Genomic DNA, 20,075 nt, shown 5'->3' with positions numbered 1-20,075 from the left:
TAAGAAAACTACACTCTGAGGAGCTCTTTGTGTTAGTTTAACCAGATCTTCTTTCTTTCCAGCAGTCTTAGGTCATACAGAGTCTAAAACACTGGTTCTCATGACAAAAATAAAATGAAATGTTGTCTTTGAGATAACCTTGGAGATTGCTCAGCTGGCTCAATCCTTTCTATGCATGAAGACAACAGGGTACAAAATAATAATAACAGCAATAACAATACATAATAATAACTTATTCTATACCATAGTCTAAATGGATTTAGTCTATTTATATAATGAATGAAGGAGCAGTTAAAAGGAATAAAGAAAAAAGTAAGGCTTAATTCATGTCACATTCTGAGACTAAATTCAGTACGTTGTCTCTTATCCTACCTTGTTTTTGAGCTCCTTCAATTTCTGTTAAATCAATATATAATTATTTAATTATAGCCTCATACAAAGAGAGCGAGAGCAACAGACTTCACTATTGGGTTTTTGCCTAATTTAATTATGACTGTTAAGTTTCAAATCAGAAAAACAGAACCTAAAATATATCTCAACATGATACTAAGAAAATTGAAAGGGGAAAAAGAGTTTGTATTAGAGTTCTCTAGAGGGACAGAACTAATAGGATAGATAGGTATAAAAAGGGGAGTTTATTAAGTATTAACTCACATGATCTCAAGGTCCCACAATAGGCCATCTGCAAGCTAAGGAGCAAGGAAAGTCAGTCTGAGTCCCAAAACTGAAGAACTTGGAGTATAATGTTCTCCCAGCATGGGAGAAAGATGTAGGCCGGGAAGCTAGATCAGTCTCATTTTTTCACATTTTTCTGCCTGCTTTATATTCGCTGGCAGCCGATTAGATTGTGCCCACCAGATTAAAGGTGGGTCTTCCTTCCCCAACCCACTGACCCAAATGTTAATCTCCTTTGGCAACACCCTCACAGACACAAGCAGGGACGATACTTTGCATCCTTCAATCCAATCAAATTGACACTCCATATTAACCATCACAAGTTTACCCCTTGTCAACTTGAACCCATACACACCTCCTGAGATCATACATAATCTTCAAATAAAGACAATAATAAGGTAATAATTATGCCTAACATAATACAACTATACTTTGTACAACCAGAAACACACCAATCCCTAATCCAAATACTATTACATAAAGTTAGCAGTACTTAAATGCTGAAATGAAATCAATAAATCTTATGTCACATAATAAAGAAAAAAAGAAAAGAAAATTTTTTTCAGTACAAGTGTGTACATGCACAAACATATTTTTAACAAAAGAAGAATAAAATACTCATGACAATTACAGTCCTCATTTCTGCAGCTAGTCACGTGGTTATAGCTGGTATTGATGACTACCTTCTTCTAGTACCCATTCTGTATTCCCTTTGCCTTCAGCAAACACCTCAGCAGGTCGTGGTTTTTTTTTTTTTCTGGTGGAGTGACCTAAGCCTTCCTTCCTGAAGGGTCTGGGCCATTTGTAGTCCTGCCTGGATTGGTTTGTTGTAGTTTCCCATTGGCCTCAATCACAGTACATGGTAATACACTAGGAGTGATGGTGAGTGGTGCCATGTCCACTTCCACCCCTTGATTCCTGGACCCATGAACCCTGTCTATGGGAAATACAGTACCATATATTGGATGCTGATTCAGAGCATACAAGGCCTTCTGGAGAACTTTGCCCCAGCCCTGCAAAGTATTTTCATCTAGTTGGCATTTTAATTGTGACTTCAAAAGGCCATTCCACCATTCTATCAATCCAGCTGTTTCAGGATGTTGGAGGAACATGGTAAGACCAGTGAATTCCATGAGCATGAGCCCACTGCCTCACTACTTTAGCTGTAAAGTGAGTGCCTTGGTCAGAGGCAACACTGTGTGGAATACCATGATGGTGGATAAGGCATTCCATGAGCCCACAGATGGTAGTCTTGGCAGAAGCATTGTTTGCAGGATAGGCAAACCCATATCCAGAGTAAGCATCTATTCAGGTGAGGACAAACCTCTGCCCTTTCAATGATGGAAGAGGTCCAACATAATCAACCTACCACCAGGTAGCTGGCTGATCACCCCACGGAATGGTGCCATATTGAGGACTCAATGTTGGTTTCTGCTGCTGAAAAACAGGACACTCAGCGGTGGCCATAGCCAAGTCAGCCTTTGTGAGCGGAAGTCCATGCTGCTGAGCCCATGCATAACCTCCCTCCCTGCCACCATGGCCACTTTGTTCATGAGCCCATTGGGCGGTGACAGGGGTGGCTGGGAAAAGAGGCTGAGTGGTGTCCACAGAACAGGTCATCCCATTCTATCCACCTGATTATTAAAATCTTCCTCTGCTGAGGTCACCTGTTGCTGAGCACTCACGTGGGATACAAATATCTTCACAGTTTTTGACCACTCAGAAAGATCTATCCACATAACTCTTCCCCAAATTTCTTTGTCACCAATTTATCAATCATGCTTCTTTTAAGTTCCTGACCATCCAGCCAAACCATTGGCTACTGCCCATGAATCAGTATATAATTGCACATCTGGCCAATTCTCCATCCATGCAAAGTGCACAACCAGGTACACTGCTTGAAGTTCTGCCCACTGGAAAGATATTCCTTCACTGCTGTCCTTCAGAGATGTCCTAGAAAGGGGCTGTAGTGCTGCAGCTGTCCACTTTCGCATATTGTGCAGAACCACGTGTGAACCAGGCCCTACCTAGTCTTCTCTTCCTCTGCAAACTGATCATAGGGAACTCCTCATGAGGCCATCGGTGCAGGCTGGGGGAAAGAAGGCAGGGTGGCAGAAGTGGAGACCATGGACATTTGAGACACTTCCTCATGTAACTTACTCATGCCTTCAGGACCTGCTTGAGTTTGATCATGTATATACTACTTCCATTTGATGATGAAGTGCTGCTGTGCATGACCCACTTTATGGCTAGGTGGGTCAGAAGCACCTAGTTCAGGTCGCATGGTGACTTGATGACCCATACTCAAACGTTCAGTTTCTACCAAAGCCCAGTAACAGGCCAAGAGCTGTCTCTTAAAAGGAGACTAGTTATCTGTAGAAGATGGCAGGGTCTTGCTCCAAAATCCTACAGGCCTCCACTGTGATTCACCTACGGGAGCCTGCCAAAGTCTCCAAACAACATCCCTATCTGCCATTGACACCTCAAGTGCCATTGGATCTGCTTGGTCATATGGCCCAAGTGACAGAGCAGCTTGCACAGCAGCCTGGATCTGTTGCAGAGCCTTCTCCTGTTCTGGATCCCACTCAAAATTGGTAGCCTTTCAGGTCATTCAATAAATGAGCCAGAGTAACACAACCAAATGAGGAAAGTGTTGCCTCCAAAATCCAAATACGCCCACTAGGTGTTATGCCTCTTTCTTGGTTGTAGGAGGGGCCGAATGGAACAACTTACCCTTCACCTTAGAAGGAATATCTAAGGCCCCACACCACTGAACCCCTATATATTTTACTGAGGTAGAAGTTCCCTGAATTTTAGTCAGATTTGTTTTCTATCCCCTGGCACACAAATGTCTCACCAATAAGTTCAGTGTGCTTGCTAATTCTTGCTTACTGAATCCAATCAGCATAATGTCATCAAGGTAATGGACCAGTGTAATTTCTTGTGGAAGCAAAAAGTGATCAAGGTCTCTCTGAATAAGATTATAACACAAAGTCGGAGACTTGATATACCCCTGAGGTAGGACAGTAAAGGGATATTGCTGGCCTTGCCAGCTAAAGGTAAATTGCTTCTGATAAGCCTATGGACAGGAATGAAGAAAAAGGCATTTGCCAAGTCAATGGCTGCATACCAGGCACCAGGAGATGTGTTAATTTGCTTAAGAAATGAAACGACATCTGGTACAGCAGCTGCAATTGGAGTCACAACTTGATAAAGCTTACAATAATCCATGGTCATCCTCCAAGATCCATTTGTCTTCTGCACAGGCCAAATGGGATAATCAAATGGGGATGTGGTGGGAATTACCACCTCTTCATCTTTCAAGTCCTTGATGATGGCACTAATCTCCACAATCCCTCCAGGGATATAATATTGTTTTTGACTTAACTATTTATCTAAGTCGATACAGCTCTAATGGCTTCCATTTGGCATTTTCCACTATACTAGTCCTCATCCCACCAGTCAGGAAGCCATTGTGGGGGTTCTGCCAGCTGCTAAGTATGACTATGCCAATTATGCATTCTGGCACTGGAAAAATAACCACAGGATGAATCCAGGGACCCACTGGACCCACTGTAAGTCAGATCTGAGCTAAAACTCTATTAAGTACCAGACCTCCATAAGTCCCTATTTTAACTGGAGGACCACAGTGATGTTTTGGGTCCCCTGGAATCAACATCAGCTCAGGGCCAGTGTCCAGTAATCCCTAAAATGGCTGATCATTTCCCTTTCCCCAGTGTACAGTTACCCTGGTAAAAGGCTGAAGGTGTCCTGGGGGAAGGATGGGAGAAATATTAACAGCATAATTTTTCAGTAGTGTAGTGGGGTCCTTCCTTAAGGGGACCCTGCCTCCCTTTCAGACTATTCTGATGCTGCTTTGTCTCTGCTGTCCATTAAAGTAGCTATGCTCACCTTGCCTTTGATGGTTGTTTGCCACCACTTGGCCCCTGCCACCTCGGGATCCAATTATTCCCATTGTATTTAAATTTTGTAGTTGAGTGACTGTGGTTCCCACTGTTAGATCTGACATACAGAGAAGTTCAATTACAGTACCCTTCAAAGATGCAGGTGCTGCCCTCACAAATTTATTTCATAAGGCATTGGTTAAGGGTATATCTTCTGGACCCTCCCACCTGGGATGAGTAGGTCTAAAATGACTAATCCACTCTACCTTCCCAGTCTCCCAAAGTCTTTGGATTCCTTCCTCTATATTAAAACAAAGGGAGATCAGGCATTTCCAGCTTACTCACAGTGGGCTGTCTTTTAATCCATATTTCAGCTAACCAAGAAAATAAACTCTTAGAACCTTTTCTTAACTTCCTGAGCTGCAACATGAAATAGAGTCCATATTTATTGGGCCCAAATCAATAAATTCAGCCTGATCCAACTCTATGTTCCTTCCACCATTATCCTATACCCTTAATATCCATTCCCATGCCTGTTCTCCAGATTTTTGTTTATATAAATTAGAAAACTTTAGCAGTTCTTTGCACCTCCTCATGGGTCATACTCTCAACCTCACCTTTAGGGGCCTGCTGGGACTTCAATCTAGTTATAAGTCTAGAAGCAAACAGGGATATTGGGGGTGGCTTCTGAGGAGAATCAACATTATCTTGCCTGGCAATTGCCTCAGGGGAGGCCATCACTGTTGCCTCAGGCAGCCCAGGGTTTTTCTCCTTACACAAAGGTGGAAAGGCTGATGGCAGCATGGGTGGGGGAGGGGATGTTGCCACTACTGGGGATGGGGAAGCTGCTCCTTCTGGCAAAAAAGTTCATTGGAGTTTATACGCTCAGTGTCCCCAGCTTCATCAGGGTCTTCCCACATGTCCCCATTTCAAGTTGCAGGGTCCCTTTCTTTTCCAATCAATACCCTCACCTTAACAGCAAACACCTGGAGAGGCTATGCATGCACCTTTCATTGTAGGTCAGCCACTCCCATGATAAGAGCTTGTGTCTCTTTTTCAACAATTTCAGCTCTTTCTCTACAGGAGATAAGACTCTCACTAAGGGCAATCTTGGCAGATTTGAGGCTTAGTATCAGCTTCTGAAGCCAGGAAGTAGAATCCTTGAGTTCATCATTTTCTTTCATCACTTTGTCCACTGAACTTAGGAGCAATCAACCAGCTTCATTATGTTCCTTGGTTCTCCACATATGGTCAAAAATATTGTGTATAGACTCACTGAACTCCTTGCCTCTCACGAGTGGAGAATCAACATTGCTAAATGTACTTATTTTGCGTAACTCTCTAAACAGTTCATGCCAAGGACTATCAGTGTTTTCCATGCTGTAAAAAGTAGAGTCCTTATCATTTTGGGGTCTAATTATATTAAACAGCCAACTCCAGAAACCCCAAAACCAATGAAAAAAAAAAAAAACCCATCCTTAATATTCTGTTCCTCTAGAACCATTCCTGGTACCAAAATCTGTATTAGTCAGGGTCCTCTAGAGGAACAGAACTAATAGGATAGATATAAAGGGGAGTTTATTAAGTATTAACTCACATGATCACAAGGTCGCACAGTAAGCTATCTACAAGCTGAGGAGCAAGGAAAGCCAGTCTCAGTCTCAAAACTGAAGAGCTTAGAGTCTGATATTCAAGGGCTGGAAAGGTCCAGCATGGGAGAAAGATACAGGCTAGGAGGCTAAACCAGTCTACTTTTTTCACATTTTTTCTGTCTGCTTTATATTCTAGCCACGCTGGCAGCTAATTAGATGGTGCCCACTCAGATTAAGGGTGGGTCTGCCTTTCCCAGCCCACCGACTCACATGTTAATCTTCTTTGGCAACACCCTCACAGACACACCCAGGATCAATATTTTGCATTCTTCAATCCAATCAAGTTGATGCTCAGAATTAGTCATCACAGAACTCATAAAGGATCCTGGTACCATTCCTCAGGGAGGTAAAAAGCTCAACTGCACTGCATCAGGAAATTTATTTTCTGAGTGTTATTATTGACTTAATCAATGTTTTGTTATTCTTAAGGAATTGGCTACTATACTACTATTGTAGCAAGCCTACAACCCTGAAACTCTTAGGACAGATTTACTGTATCTGAATTTTCAAGAGACTCTCTTATTCATCTCCAGAGATTTTGAAATTGGAGAGAGAGAGATTGAGGATAATTTCATCCAAAACATTTTTTCCTAAACTATTTATCAATACCTCTAGAATTATATAAAATTTATTTTTAAAAAACACACCATAAAACTGAAAGTATACAGAAGTAGCATAACTTGGTGTGGAAGAAAGAAAGAAATAAAGAAAAAAAGAAGAAAGAAAGAAAGAAAGGAAGAAAGAAAGAGAAAGAAAGAAAGAAATAAAGGAAGAAAGAAAGGAAGGAAGGAAGGAAGGAAGGAAGGAAGGAAGGAAGGAAGGAAGGGGAAGGGAAGGAGGAAGGGAAGGGAGAGGAGAAAGAAGGAAAGAAAGAAGGAAGGAGGGAAGGAAGGAAGAGAAAGAGAAAGAAAAGAGAAAAAGAAAGAGAAAGAAAGGGAAGAAAGAAAGGAAGAAAAGAAAGAGAAGAAAAAGAAAGAAAGAAGAGAGAAGAGCAAAGAAAGGAGTCATATAATCCCACAATTCAAAATGCTACTTGAAATTGGAGTCTGATAAACCTGTGGTAAACTGCATTCCACTTACTGGCCAGTCCTGTAATCTTAAACCTCAATCTACATCTATGTCTGTGGATGAGAGGCAATAACCTCTCTTTTTTGTGGGTATTAGCATAATACATAGAGATTGCCTCATATAGTGATACACTGGCTACATTGTAGCCTTTCAAAAGATAATTTCATTTTTGTTACTTTTGTCTGCTACAGTTATTCTGTAAGAGGGTAAAGATCCTCTAATTGTATATGTGTGAACATAGACAATGAAGACAAAGATGTAGAGCATCACTCTGAGAACTCCCTTGTTTTTCAGATCATATTTGAAGCTTTTAGGGGTTTACTGATAGTCACATGAACTAAGGGAAAGCAGTATATCTTTCACATCTAGTGAACATCTAATTTTAAAACAGAAAACCATGATCAATTTTTAAAAGAAAGAGAAATCAATGTAAGAATACATAGGAAACTGGTAACGTTGCCTCTAGGAAGGAGGAATGAGGGATAAATGTGGAGGTGGTAGAGTCAATTTTCACTTTACTCCCTTTTATATTTTGGTATAGTTTGTACACATTTTCGCATCATTATTTTAAATGGTATTTTTTAAAAAAACCAGACACTGAAGAGAAATGGCATTTAAGTAAATCAGCACAATGTATTCCAAGCAGTAGTCTTCTACAGTTTTGGAAAAACTGTGCTTTGCAGGGAATCAGTTGGGAGTAGAAAGTTTTTCAAGCATATTTTTCACAGACTTGCTTTTTTATGAATCAAAGTATCTCTTGTGTATTCAAGTAATACTCTAAACTATCTTTAAAATTTATACATAGAAAACTATCATCAGAAGCAGCTAAGCAATGATTATTTAACTAAGTAGCAAATATTTTTAATACAACAATATGCAAAGCTCTTGGCTAGTCCTTTGGTGGAGAGGTACTGGAAGGAAGTTGTAAAAGATACTATAAATGTGTTTAAGATATAAAATAATCTTATTCTGGATTATGATGCGGTGGGGAAGATGAACACATTTTAAAAACCACTATAAGGTATCCCACAATATCTTTTATAAATTCATAGCATAATAAATACTATATGACATGGAGAGAAAATGATATTTTTGTGTGTAGAGAAATTTAAGAAAGTGTCTTTGGAGAATGTGTTAGAACTGATACCTGATGGTTGTCTATGGAGTAAAGGGCCTTGCAGACAGTAAGAGCAGTTCAGGTAAGGAGCTGAGGTTGGTGGGCACAGGGAATGCTTAGACAGGAAAGGGTACGAGGGTACCAGGGGAGGGCAATACATTAGAAGACAGGCCGGGCACAGTGGCTCATGCTTGTAATCCCAGCACTTTGGGAGGCTGAGGCAGGTGGACCACCTGAGGTCAGGAGTTTGAGACCAGCCTGGCCAAGATGGCGAAACCCCGTCTCTACTAAAAATACAAAATTTAGCTGGGCGTAGTGCCGGGTGCCTATAATCCCAGCTACTCAGGAGGCTGAGGCAGGAGAATCACGTGAACCCGGGGGACAGAGGTTGCAGCGAACCTAGATCCCATCGCTATACTCTAGCCTGGGCAAAAGAGTGAAACTCCGTCTCAAAAAAAACAAACAAACAAAAAAATAGACTCCAGTCAGGAAAGAGCCAAAGAGCCAAACCGCATCAGAATTTGAACATCAGGTTGAGGACTTTGAACTTTTTTCTAGAAAAACTGGGGAACATTTGAAGATTTTTCAGCCAAGTTAACATTTTCAGATGATAACTTTGTGTCAGTATAACAGATGAACTGGCATGAGGAGCAACTCAGGACTGTGAGATTAGAATAGGCTTTTGAGATGGTACCTGAATAGGAGCCTCATTACATGTCAATCCTGGCTCTGACTGGTCCTGCCAAAGCAATAAAATGTGGGCCTACCTGGGGGGACAACTCCAAAACAGGCATGTCTCATGCCTCTTCCTTTCACATTTTTTTTAATCTGGAAATCTTGTTAACATCATGAGGAGAAACACATGTCTGGCATCATTCATGATTACCTTAAGTGAAGAGGTGATTCAAAAACAATCGGCTCTGTTACTCGGAGCATGACCACAATTATGCTGGAGGTCATGGCTACTTGAATCAATAAAAGAATATGAGTTGAGATGTTTCTCCCTTAGGAGTTTCAGGAGAGTTCATTTTCAATATCTACACTAAGGTTTCTTCTAATTAAGGAAGATTTTTCGTTTGAAACTGGGGTTTTGTATAACAAAATATTATGCAGTAGCTTCCAGGGATAATTTCCTAAGGTAAGGTTTTAGTTAGAGCTTATGACTTGTCTTATAAATTAGATTTTTTTTTTTCCCCAATTCAAGAAGCTAACAGTTACTTCTGGAATTCTTTGGAAGAGCTATACTGGTTAAGCGCCTGGCTCACAGTCTAAAAATTGCTTTTATAGTTTAAGGAAGCTCAAGCAGAAGCCCTCAGTTCTGATTTGCCCACAGTGTCAAATATCAGAGGAATTTTCCAATGGGTGTTTATGAGTTTTATTTTTGCTTCAATTAGAAAGATACCTGGGTGTTTAATGGGCACTTTTCAAGCTACTGGAGCAGAGCTAGAGCAAATGACCTCATTTACTTGGAGAAATAAAGCAACAGTGTCACAGATGCTTCGTAAAGCTTCACATAATTGCAAATGGGAGGTAAGGGAAATATCAGAAGAGAAATTTGGATCAAAGAACATTATATCCATATATGTAGCTGTGTTTCTCTTACCACGAGCTTTCAAAACAATACACACTTATTAGCAAAGGCAAGAGGGGAGCTATTTTCATAACAAAATGTTCATTAAGAATATTCATTTTATTTAGCTGAAACTAGGTTACATTGTCAGTAAAATTTAACCAATTTCCAGCAATATGATTTTTCTGGTCATCAAGGGAACCTTTGTATTTGAGTTCTGATTTAGACCATGGATTCTTTAGTTAAGAGAGGAGAACTTGAGTGTTCATGTTGTTTTGAAAATATAGGCTATTTAAAAAGTTTCAAATCCCCTTAAGAATTAAGTTGGTACCAGGGATTTCCAGAAAAAAAAAAAAAAAGAAATAAAACAGTGAAGCTTGAAGAGCTTATAAAAAAAAGTTATTTGGGTATAGTTTAGCTTTCATACCAGGTGGTCATTGTAAAGGACAGGACTTTCCTGGAACAGTGAAGAAGTAAGAGAAAACAAAGGCTTTACCAGAAAGAGACCTTCGGAGAGGTTTGGGCAAATCTGGGGAAGCAGTGTTGCCTCTGGAAAAGATTTGTGCACCCAAGTGGATATCTCTCTCCTACCTGAAGCCACATGGAGCAGAAAGCTGTAAAATTTTAAAAATCCAAGCAGAGTGAGCTAAGAGAAATCTGAAGGTAATCAGAAGTCCTAAGAAAGCAACTTAAGGTATGGTTTCTGATCAGCTGTGAGTTGTACTTAAAAACTTCTCCCATTCAGAGAGTGCTTTCAGTGAGGCCTGATGGTGTCACAGCTGTGATAAAGCACCAAAGTACTAGTGCCGTGAGTCCATAGTGTGCTATGAATGATTTTAAATTTAGGAAGACACCCTAAATGAGTTAGATTTAAATTTGCACTTGTTGATAAGAATGAAACTTGATAAAACTTTTACTTCTTTAAAAGCGTTTTCAATATTAGCACTTATATAAGTAATATGAGTAAATGTTTAAAATGTTAACTGCTAACTGCTGTTTTGTTATTTTAACAAAGGTATTGGGTGGGTAGGAAAGGAATAGAAATGACTAAACTTTGAGGCTGTGATCAGTGGTGCATGAAAATATACTCAGTGCCCACTTTTTTCCAGTGGCAACCACCAGTTTTATGCCTGCAAAATTTTTGTAAAAAGTTGCTGAGTCTAATAAGCTCCAAATTATGGAGAGAGGACCGAAAAACAAGACGTTATTTGGGACAAGTGTAAGAAATGATAGCTGTAGCTATTCCATGTCTCTGAAGTGTGACAAAGTCTGAATTCCAAAGTTGGTCATTTCAAGTATTTCATCAAGCTGTAATTTAATCTCCAGGGTTTATCTCTTTGCTTTTAAAGGATTATTCATTAAACTAAGCCTATAGCCATTCTGGAATAATCCAATTTGCTCAGGACACATCATGTATAATACTACCTCACTTTTTTCCCAACTCCTTTATATTGGTGTTAGGTTACTGACCCTCTGAACATCCCTGTAAGGCACATATCAATGGTCCCATATTAATGTTGAAACAGTTACATCACAGACAAATTGGAAGGCTGTGCTACAGTAAAATATATGACATATATTTTGTATATTTTGGGGGATGGATATTTTTCTCTTTTTTTCTCACTCAGCAAGATGCATGACAGACCAGAGAGAAGGAAAAGTAGACAAATTCATTATTTTTATTTAATAGAGGCCATACTAAATCCCCACAAATTTCTAAACTATTTGCTTTGATTTAGGTTTCCAGACTATGAAGAAACCTTACAGAATTGCCATGTGAGCAGCAACTATTTAAATGTTCATCTTCGTAGCCACTAATTAAAATAAAGAGGAAAAATTTAACAAACTTTTATTTTGGGAAAATACATTTAATTTGAAATGAATATGTAGCCTACTTTATTTTTTTTAAATAGTCTTCTTAGGAAAATAAGTCAAATTATTTTTGTTTTCTATCATGCGGGGTTGAATTCAGGTTTCATAGGTAGTATAGAGGCTTACACAAGTAGAGATCTTAAAGCAAAGTAAAAGAAAATTACAAATACAATATTAGCTATATGCAAATATTTACTGAAAATAAGAAAAGCATCACAATAAATTTCAAAATTTCCCAAGGTCACAAATACAATTGGCATTGAAAATCCAGAAAAAGCATAATAGTTGTATTAATGTATTGTCTGTCTCTAACTTTTTCTGAGTAATTTAACATTACAGTAATGTAATATTTTCTGTAAACAGAATAGAAAGAAACTTTTGTCTTTGCTTTATCATAGTTGAATGAGAATTTTTGTTCAGTCATTTGGAGAAGTTTCTTTTAGCTCCATAAATCATATCAATAATGTTATGTAGGATTGCTGTCAAGTACATGGAAAAATCTCTATCAAATGTCTTTCATAGAAGAACTTGCAATTTCAGGTGCATTTCCAGGTTTCTTGTGCAGTGACTAATCGTATATGCTCTTTGAATGAACATGATTGATGACAATCAAAGGACCTCCCTTTGAGTCCAGGAGCATTAGGAGGGTACTTGGAGCTGTTTCTGCATTCCAACAGGTGGCAGTTACTTACCTGTGCATTGAAGTGGTAATGTGCCACATAAATGTATTCCACTGAACCCAAACTAAAAGCATCCCCAACTTAACTTCTCTTTAGCCAGATTCCAAATGTGTGTGTGGCCATTCCAAACCCCATGGCACTGAGGGAAGTCAGTATGGAAAGTGATAGCAGAACAATTGTGGTTAAAATGTCTTATGATTGGAAATTTTGCAAAAATTATAATGATCTTGTAAACATTGCTAGGGTACCCTTAATGGAGTAGCCTGCGTAAGTGAAAGGCTAAAATCATTGTAAATTTACCTCTGTTAAATTTAACAAACTAATAAAGCTACAGATTTGTTTAGAGTAAAATTCAGAGTACTAATGTGGGTGAGAGTTAAGATATATACTGATGGGTATTCTTTTGTTATGCAATAAATAATGATGTGAGTTGATTCCAGTACCACATTTACTGTAGCTGTATGATATCTGAGTGAGTGTTAATAACACTGAGATTTTTTTTAAATTTTATTATTATTATACTTTAAGTTTTAGGGTACATGTGCACAACGTGCAGGTTTGTTACATATGTATACATGTGCCATGTTGGTGTGCTGCACCCAATAACTCGTCATTTAGCATTAGGTATATCTCCTAATGCTATCCCTCCCCCCTTCCCCCACCCCACAACAGTCCCAGGTGTGTGATGTTCCCTTTCCTGTGTCCATGAATAACACTAAGATTTGTATGAAGGGACAGTAATTTTTTTTTTTAAGTTCAGTGAATTCTAGTGTTAAGTAAGTCCCCCAAATTTAAGTGTTCTCAAAGGCGTTATCTACAACTGAGGTTAAGGAGTAAATGGTCAATTAAATAATAAAGTGTTTAAATGTTTGGCTAGAATAATGAGAAATTTTCAGCATTTTTCTGAATATAAAGTTAATCCTGAGACGGCAAAAAAAAAAATTTAAGAAAGTGCAAGTAAACTATCAAAAGGCCAAATATATAAGGCAATATTGTTTTGGGACCTCTGTAAAGAAGATCATATAATGCCACTTGGTGTATAGTGTTGCGGGAAGTGTTCAGGGACCCCGAACGGTGGGGCCCTGTGCTGTGCTGTGCAATTAGGCAGCAGCAGCCATGGAGCAGTAGCCGCGGTGGGAGACAGCCATGAAGCACTAAGAGGTGGAGATTCTGGACGCAAAGACAAGGGAGAAGCTGTGTTTCCTGGACAAGGGGGAGCCCCACACCACCAATGTGGAGATCAAGAACCTCTTCACCAAGACCCCTCTGTAGTGGTACCCTGCCCAGCAGTGCCTCCACCTGGACCCCAAGGGCAAGTCCCTGAAGGATGAGGATGTTCTGCAAAAGCTGCCCGGGGCGCCACGGCCACACTCTACTTCCAGGGCCTGGGGGCCAAGATCAGCTGGGTGACGGTCTTCCTAACAGAGTACGGGGGGCGTCTTTTCATCTACTTGCTCTTCTATGAGTGCCCTTCATCTATGGCCACAAATATGACTTCACATCCAGTCGGGATTCGGTGGTGCACATCGCCTGCATCTGTCACTCATTCCACAATGTCAAGCACCTGCTGGAGACGCTCTTCATGCCCCGCTTCTCCCATGGTACCGTGCCTTTGCGCAACATCTTCAAAAAGGCTTCAGATGATCAAACTACTCCGAGCTACAGGAGGAAATTCAAACCAAAGGCAAAGAAGTTGAAAACTTTGAAAAAAATTTAGATGAATGTATAACTAGAATAATCAATGCAGAGAAGTGCTTAAAGGAGCTGATGGAGCTGAAAGCCAAGGCTCGAGAACTACGTGAAGAATGCAGAAGCCTCAGGAGCTGATGCGATCAAATGGAAGAAAGGGTATCAGTGATGCAAGATGAAATGAATGAAACCAAGTGAGAAGGGAAGTTTAGAGAAAAAAGAATAAAAAGAAATGAACAAAGCCTCCAAGAAATATGGGACTATGTCAAAAGACCAAATCTGCATCTGATTGGTGTACCTGAAAGTGTCGGGGAGAATGGAACCAAGTTGGAAAACACTCTGCAGGATATTATCCAGGAGAACTTCCCCAATCTAGCAAGGCAGGCCAACATTCAGATTCAGGAAACACAGAGAATGCCACAAAGATACTCCTCGAGAAGAGCAACTCCAAGACACATAATTGTCAGATTCACCAAAGTGGAAATGAAGGAAAAAATGTTAAGGGCAGCCAGAGAGAAAGGTGGGGTTACCCACAAAGGGAAGCCCATCAGACTAACAGCAGATCTCTCGGCAGAAACTCCACAGGCGAGAAGAGAGTGGGGACCAATATCCAACATTCTTAAAGAAAATAATTTTCAACCCAGAATTTCATATCCAGCCAAACTAAGCTTCATAAGTGAAGGAGAAATAAAATACTTTACAGACAGGCAAACGCTGAGAAATTTTGTCGCCACCAGGCCTGCCCTAAAAGAGCTCTTGAAGGAGGCTCTAAACATGGAAAGGCACAACCAGTACCAGCCACTGCAAAATCATGCCAAAATGTAAAGACCATTGAGACTAGGAAGAAACTGCATCAACTAACGAGCAAAATAACCAGCTAACATCATAATGACAGGATCAAATTCACACATAACAATATTAACTTTAAATGTAAATGGACTAAATGCCCCAATTAAAAGACACAGACTGGCAAATTGGATCAAGAGTCAAAACCCATCAGTGTGCTGTATTCAGGAAACCCATCTCACATGCAGAGACACACATAGGCTCAAAATAAAAGGATGGAGAAAGATCTACCAAGCAAATGGAAAACAAAAAAAGGCAGGGGTTGCAATCCTAGTCTCTGATAAAACAGACTTTAAACCAACAAAGATCAAAAGAGACAAAGAAGGCCATTACATAATGGTAAAGGGATTAATTCAACAAGAAGAGCTAACTATCCTAAATATATATGCACCCAACACAGGAGAATCCAGATTCATAAAGCAAGTCCTGAGTGACCTACAAAGAGACTTAGACTCCCACACAATAATAATGGGAGACTTTAACACCCCACTGTCAATATTAGACAGATCAATGAGACAGAAAGTTAACAAGGATACCCAGGAATTGAACTCAGCTCTGCACCAAGCGGACCTAATAGACATCTACAGAACTCTCCACCCCAAATCAACAGAATATACATTTTTTTCAGCACCACACCACATCTATTCCAAAATTGACCACATAGTTGGAAGTAAAGCTCTCCTCAGCAAATGTAAAAGAACAGAAATTATAACAAACTGTCTCTCAGACCACAGTGCAATCAAACTAGAACTCAGGATTAAGAAACTCACTCAAAACCGCTCAACTACATGGAAACTGAACAACCTGCTCCTAAATGACTACTGGGTACATAACAAAATGAAGGCAGAAATGAAGATGTTCTTTGAAACCAACGAGAACAAAGACACAACATACCAGAATCTCTGGGACACATTCAAAGCAGTGTGTAGAGGGAAATTTATAGCACTAAATGCCCACAAGAGAAAGCAGGAAAGATCCAAAATTGACACCCTAACATCACAATTAAAAGAACTAGAAAAGCAAGAGCAAACACATTCAAAAGCTAGCAGAAGGCAAGAAATAACTAAAATCAGAGCAGAATTGAAGGAAATAGAGACACAAAAAACCCTTCAAAAAATTAATGAATCCAGGAGCTGGTTTTTCAAAAGGATCAACAAAATTGATAGACCGCTAGCAAGACTAATAAAGAAAAAAAGAGAGAAGAATCAAATAGACGCAATAAAAAATGATAAAGGGGATATCACCACCGATCCCACAGAAATACAAACTACCATAAGAGAATACTACAAACACCTCTACGCAAATAAACTAGAAAATCTAGAAGAAATGGATAAATTCCTCGACACATACACTCTCCCAAGACTAAACCAGGAAGAAGTTGAATCTCTGAATAGACCAATAACAGGAGCTGAAATTGTGGCAATAATCAATAGCTTACCAGCCAAAAAAAGTCCAGGACCAGATGGATTCACAGCCGAATTCTACCAGAGGTACAAAAAGGAACTGGTACCATTCTTTCTGAAGCTATTCCAATCAATAGAAAAAGAGGGAATCCTCCCTAACTCATTTTATGAGGCCAGCATCATCCTGATACCAAAGCCTGGCAGAGACACAACAAAAAAAGAGAATTTTAGACCAATATCCTTGATGAACATTGATGCAAAAATCCTCAATAAAATACTGGCAAACCGAATCCAGCAGCACATCAAAAAGCTTATCCACCATGATCAAGCGGGCTTCATCCCTGGGATGCAAGGCTGGTTCAATATATGCAAATCAATAAATGTAATCCAGCATATAAACAGAACCAAAGACAAAAACCACGTGATTATCTCAATAGATGCAGAAAAGGCCTTTGACAAAATTCAACAAGGCTTCATGCTAAAAACTCTCAATAAATTAGGAATTGATGGGACGTATCTCAACATAATAAGAGCTATCTATGACAAACCCACAGCCAATATCATACTGAATGGGCAAAAACTGGAAGCATTCCCTTTGAAAACTGGCACAAGACAGGGATGCCCTCTCTCACCACTCCTATTCAACATAGTGCTGGAAGTTCTGGCCAGGGCAATTAGGCAGGAGAAAGAAATAAAGGGTATTCAATTAGGAAAAGAGAAAGTCAAATTGTCTTCGTTTGCAGATGACGTGATTGTATATCTAGAAAACCCCATTGTGTCAGCCCAAAATCTCCTTAAGCTGATAGGCAACTTCAGCAAAGTCTCAGGATAAAAAATCAATGTACAGAAATCACAAGCATTCTTATACACCAATAACAGATAAACAGAGAGCCAAATCATGAGTGAACTCCCATTCACAATTGCTTCAAAGAGAATAAAATACTTAGGAATCCAACTTACAAGGGACATGAAGGACCTCTTCAAGGAGAACTACAAACCACTGCTCAGTGAAATAGAAGAGGATACAAACAAACAGAAGAGCATTCCATGCTCATGGGTAGGAAGAATTAATATTGTGAAAATGGCCATACTGCCAAAGGTAATTTATAGATTCAATGCCATCCCCATCAAGCTACCAATGACTTTCTTCACAGAATTGGAAAAAACTACTTTAAAGTTCATATGGAACCAAAAAAGAGCCCACATTGCCAAGTCAATCCTAAGCCAGAAGAACAAAGCTGGAGGCATCATGCTACCTGACTTCAAACTATACTACAAGGCTACAGTAACCAAAACGGCATGGTACTGGTACCAAAACAGAGATACAGATCAATGGAACAGAATAGAGCCCTCAGAAATAATGCCGCATATCTACAACTATCTGATCTTTGATAAACCTGAGAAAAACAAGCAATGGGGAAAGGATTCCCTATTTAATAAATGGTGCTGGGAAAACTGGCTAGCCATATGTAGAAAGCTGAAACTGGATCCCTTCCTCACACCTTATACAAAAATTAATTCAAGATGGATTAAAGACTTAAACGTTAGACCTAAAACCATAAAAACCCTAGAAGAAAACCTAGGCATTACCATTCAGGACATAGGCATGGGCAAGGACTTCATGTATAAAACACCAAAAGCAATGGCAACAAAAGCCAAAATTGACAAATGCGATCTAATTAAACTAAAGAGCTTCTGCACAGCAAAAGAAACTACCATCAGAGTGAACAGGCAATCTACAAAATGGGAGAAAATTTTCACAACCTACTCATCTGACAAAGGGCTAATATCCAGAATCTACAATGAACTCAAACAAATTTACAAGAAAAAAACAACCCCATCGAAAAGGGGCAAAGTATATGAACAGACACTTCTCAAAAGAAGACATTTGTGCAGCCAAAAGACATATGAAAAAATGCTCATCATCACTGGCCATCAGAGAAATGCAAATCAAAACCACAATGAGATACCATTTCACACCAGTTAGAATGGCAATCATTAAAAAGTCAGGAAACAACAGGTGCTGGAGAGGATGTGGAGAAATAGGAACACTTTGACACTGTTGGTGGGACTGTAAACTAGTTCAACCATTGTGGAAGTCATTGGGGCGATTCCTCAGGGACCTAGAACTAGAAATACCATTTGACCCAGCCATCCCATTACTGGATATATACCCAAAGGACTATAAATCATGCTGCTATAAAGACACGTGCACACGTATGTTTATTGTGGTACTATTCACAATAGCAAAGACTTGGAACCAACCCAGAGGTCTAACAATGATAGACTGGATTAAGAAAATGTGGCACATATACACCATGGAATACTATGCAGCCATAAAAAATGATGAGTTCATGTCCTTTGTAGGGACATGGATGAAATTGGAAATCATCATTCTCACTAAACTATTGCAAGGACAAAATACCAAACACCGCATGTTCTCACTCATAGGTGGGAATTGAACAATGAGAACACATGGACACAGGAAGGGGAACATCACACTCTGGGGACTGTTGTGGGGTTGGGGGAGGGGGGAGGGATAGCATTAGGAGATATACCTAATGCTAAATGACGAGTTAATGGGTGGAGCACACGAGCATGGCACATGTATACATATGTAACTAACCTGCACATTGTGCATATGTACCCTAAAACTTAAAGTATAATAATAATAATTAAAAAAAAGAAAACCTGATTAAAAAAAGAACTGCACCTACTACTGGGGCTTCACCAGGTGGATGGCCTATTACATCAACCACCCTCTCTATACACCCCCTCCTTACAGAGCTCAGCAGGTGAAACTGGCACTCGCCATCTTTGTGATCTGCCTGCGCTTGGCAACTTCTCCATCCACATGGCCCTGCAGGACCTGTGGCCCGCTGGGTCCAAGACCCGGGAGATCCCGTACCTCACCAAGAACCCTTTCACATGCCTCTTCCTGCTGGTGTCTTGCCCCAACTACACCTACCAGGTGGGGTCCTGGATCGGTTTTGCCATCATGACACAGTGTCTCCCAGTGGCCCTGTTCTCCCTACTGGGCTTCACCCAGATGACCATCTGGGCCAAGGGCAAGTACCGCAGCTACCTAAAGGAGTTCCGGGACTACACGCCCCTGCACATGCCCATCATCCCCTTCCTGCTCTGAGCTCTCACCCCTGCCGGGGCTCAGCCCCTCACCCCAGTGGCATTCTAGGGGAGGAGTGGGGCCCACAGCTCTCCAGCACCCGGAATAAAACCCGCCTGCCCCAGTAGTAAAAAAAAAAAAAATTATATATATATATATATATATAGCCGGGCGCGGTGGCACATGCCTGTAGTCCCAGCTACTCGGGAGGCTGAGGCAGGAGAATTGCTTGAACCTAGGAGGCCAAGGTTGCAGTGAGATGAGATAGCACTCCAGCCTGGGGGACAAGAGCAGACTTCATCTCAGCCTCCCAAGTAGCTGGGATTACAGGCACCTGCCACCACGCCCAGCTAATTTTTTTGTATTTTTAGTAGAGAAGGGGTTTCACCATGCTGCCCAGGCGTGGTGGCTCATGCCTGTAATCCTAGCATTTTGGGAGGCCAAGGTGGGCAGATCTCCTGAGGTTTGTAGTTT

At 40.2% G+C, this 20,075-nt stretch overlaps 1 pseudogene; it reads left to right on the top strand.

The window, feature by feature from the left end:
• Positions 1-13,685: 13,685 nt before the first annotated feature.
• On the top strand, positions 13,686-19,744 carry LOC100454948 (very-long-chain enoyl-CoA reductase-like; annotated as a pseudogene).
• The last annotated feature ends 331 nt before the right edge of the window (positions 19,745-20,075 follow it).

Source organism: Pongo abelii, chromosome 3 (genome assembly GCF_028885655.2).
Source record: "Pongo abelii isolate AG06213 chromosome 3, NHGRI_mPonAbe1-v2.0_pri, whole genome shotgun sequence".
NCBI lineage: Eukaryota > Metazoa > Chordata > Mammalia > Primates > Hominidae > Pongo > Pongo abelii.
The sequence above is the reverse complement of the archived record's forward strand: the minus strand, read 5'-3'. Positions and strand labels throughout refer to the sequence as shown.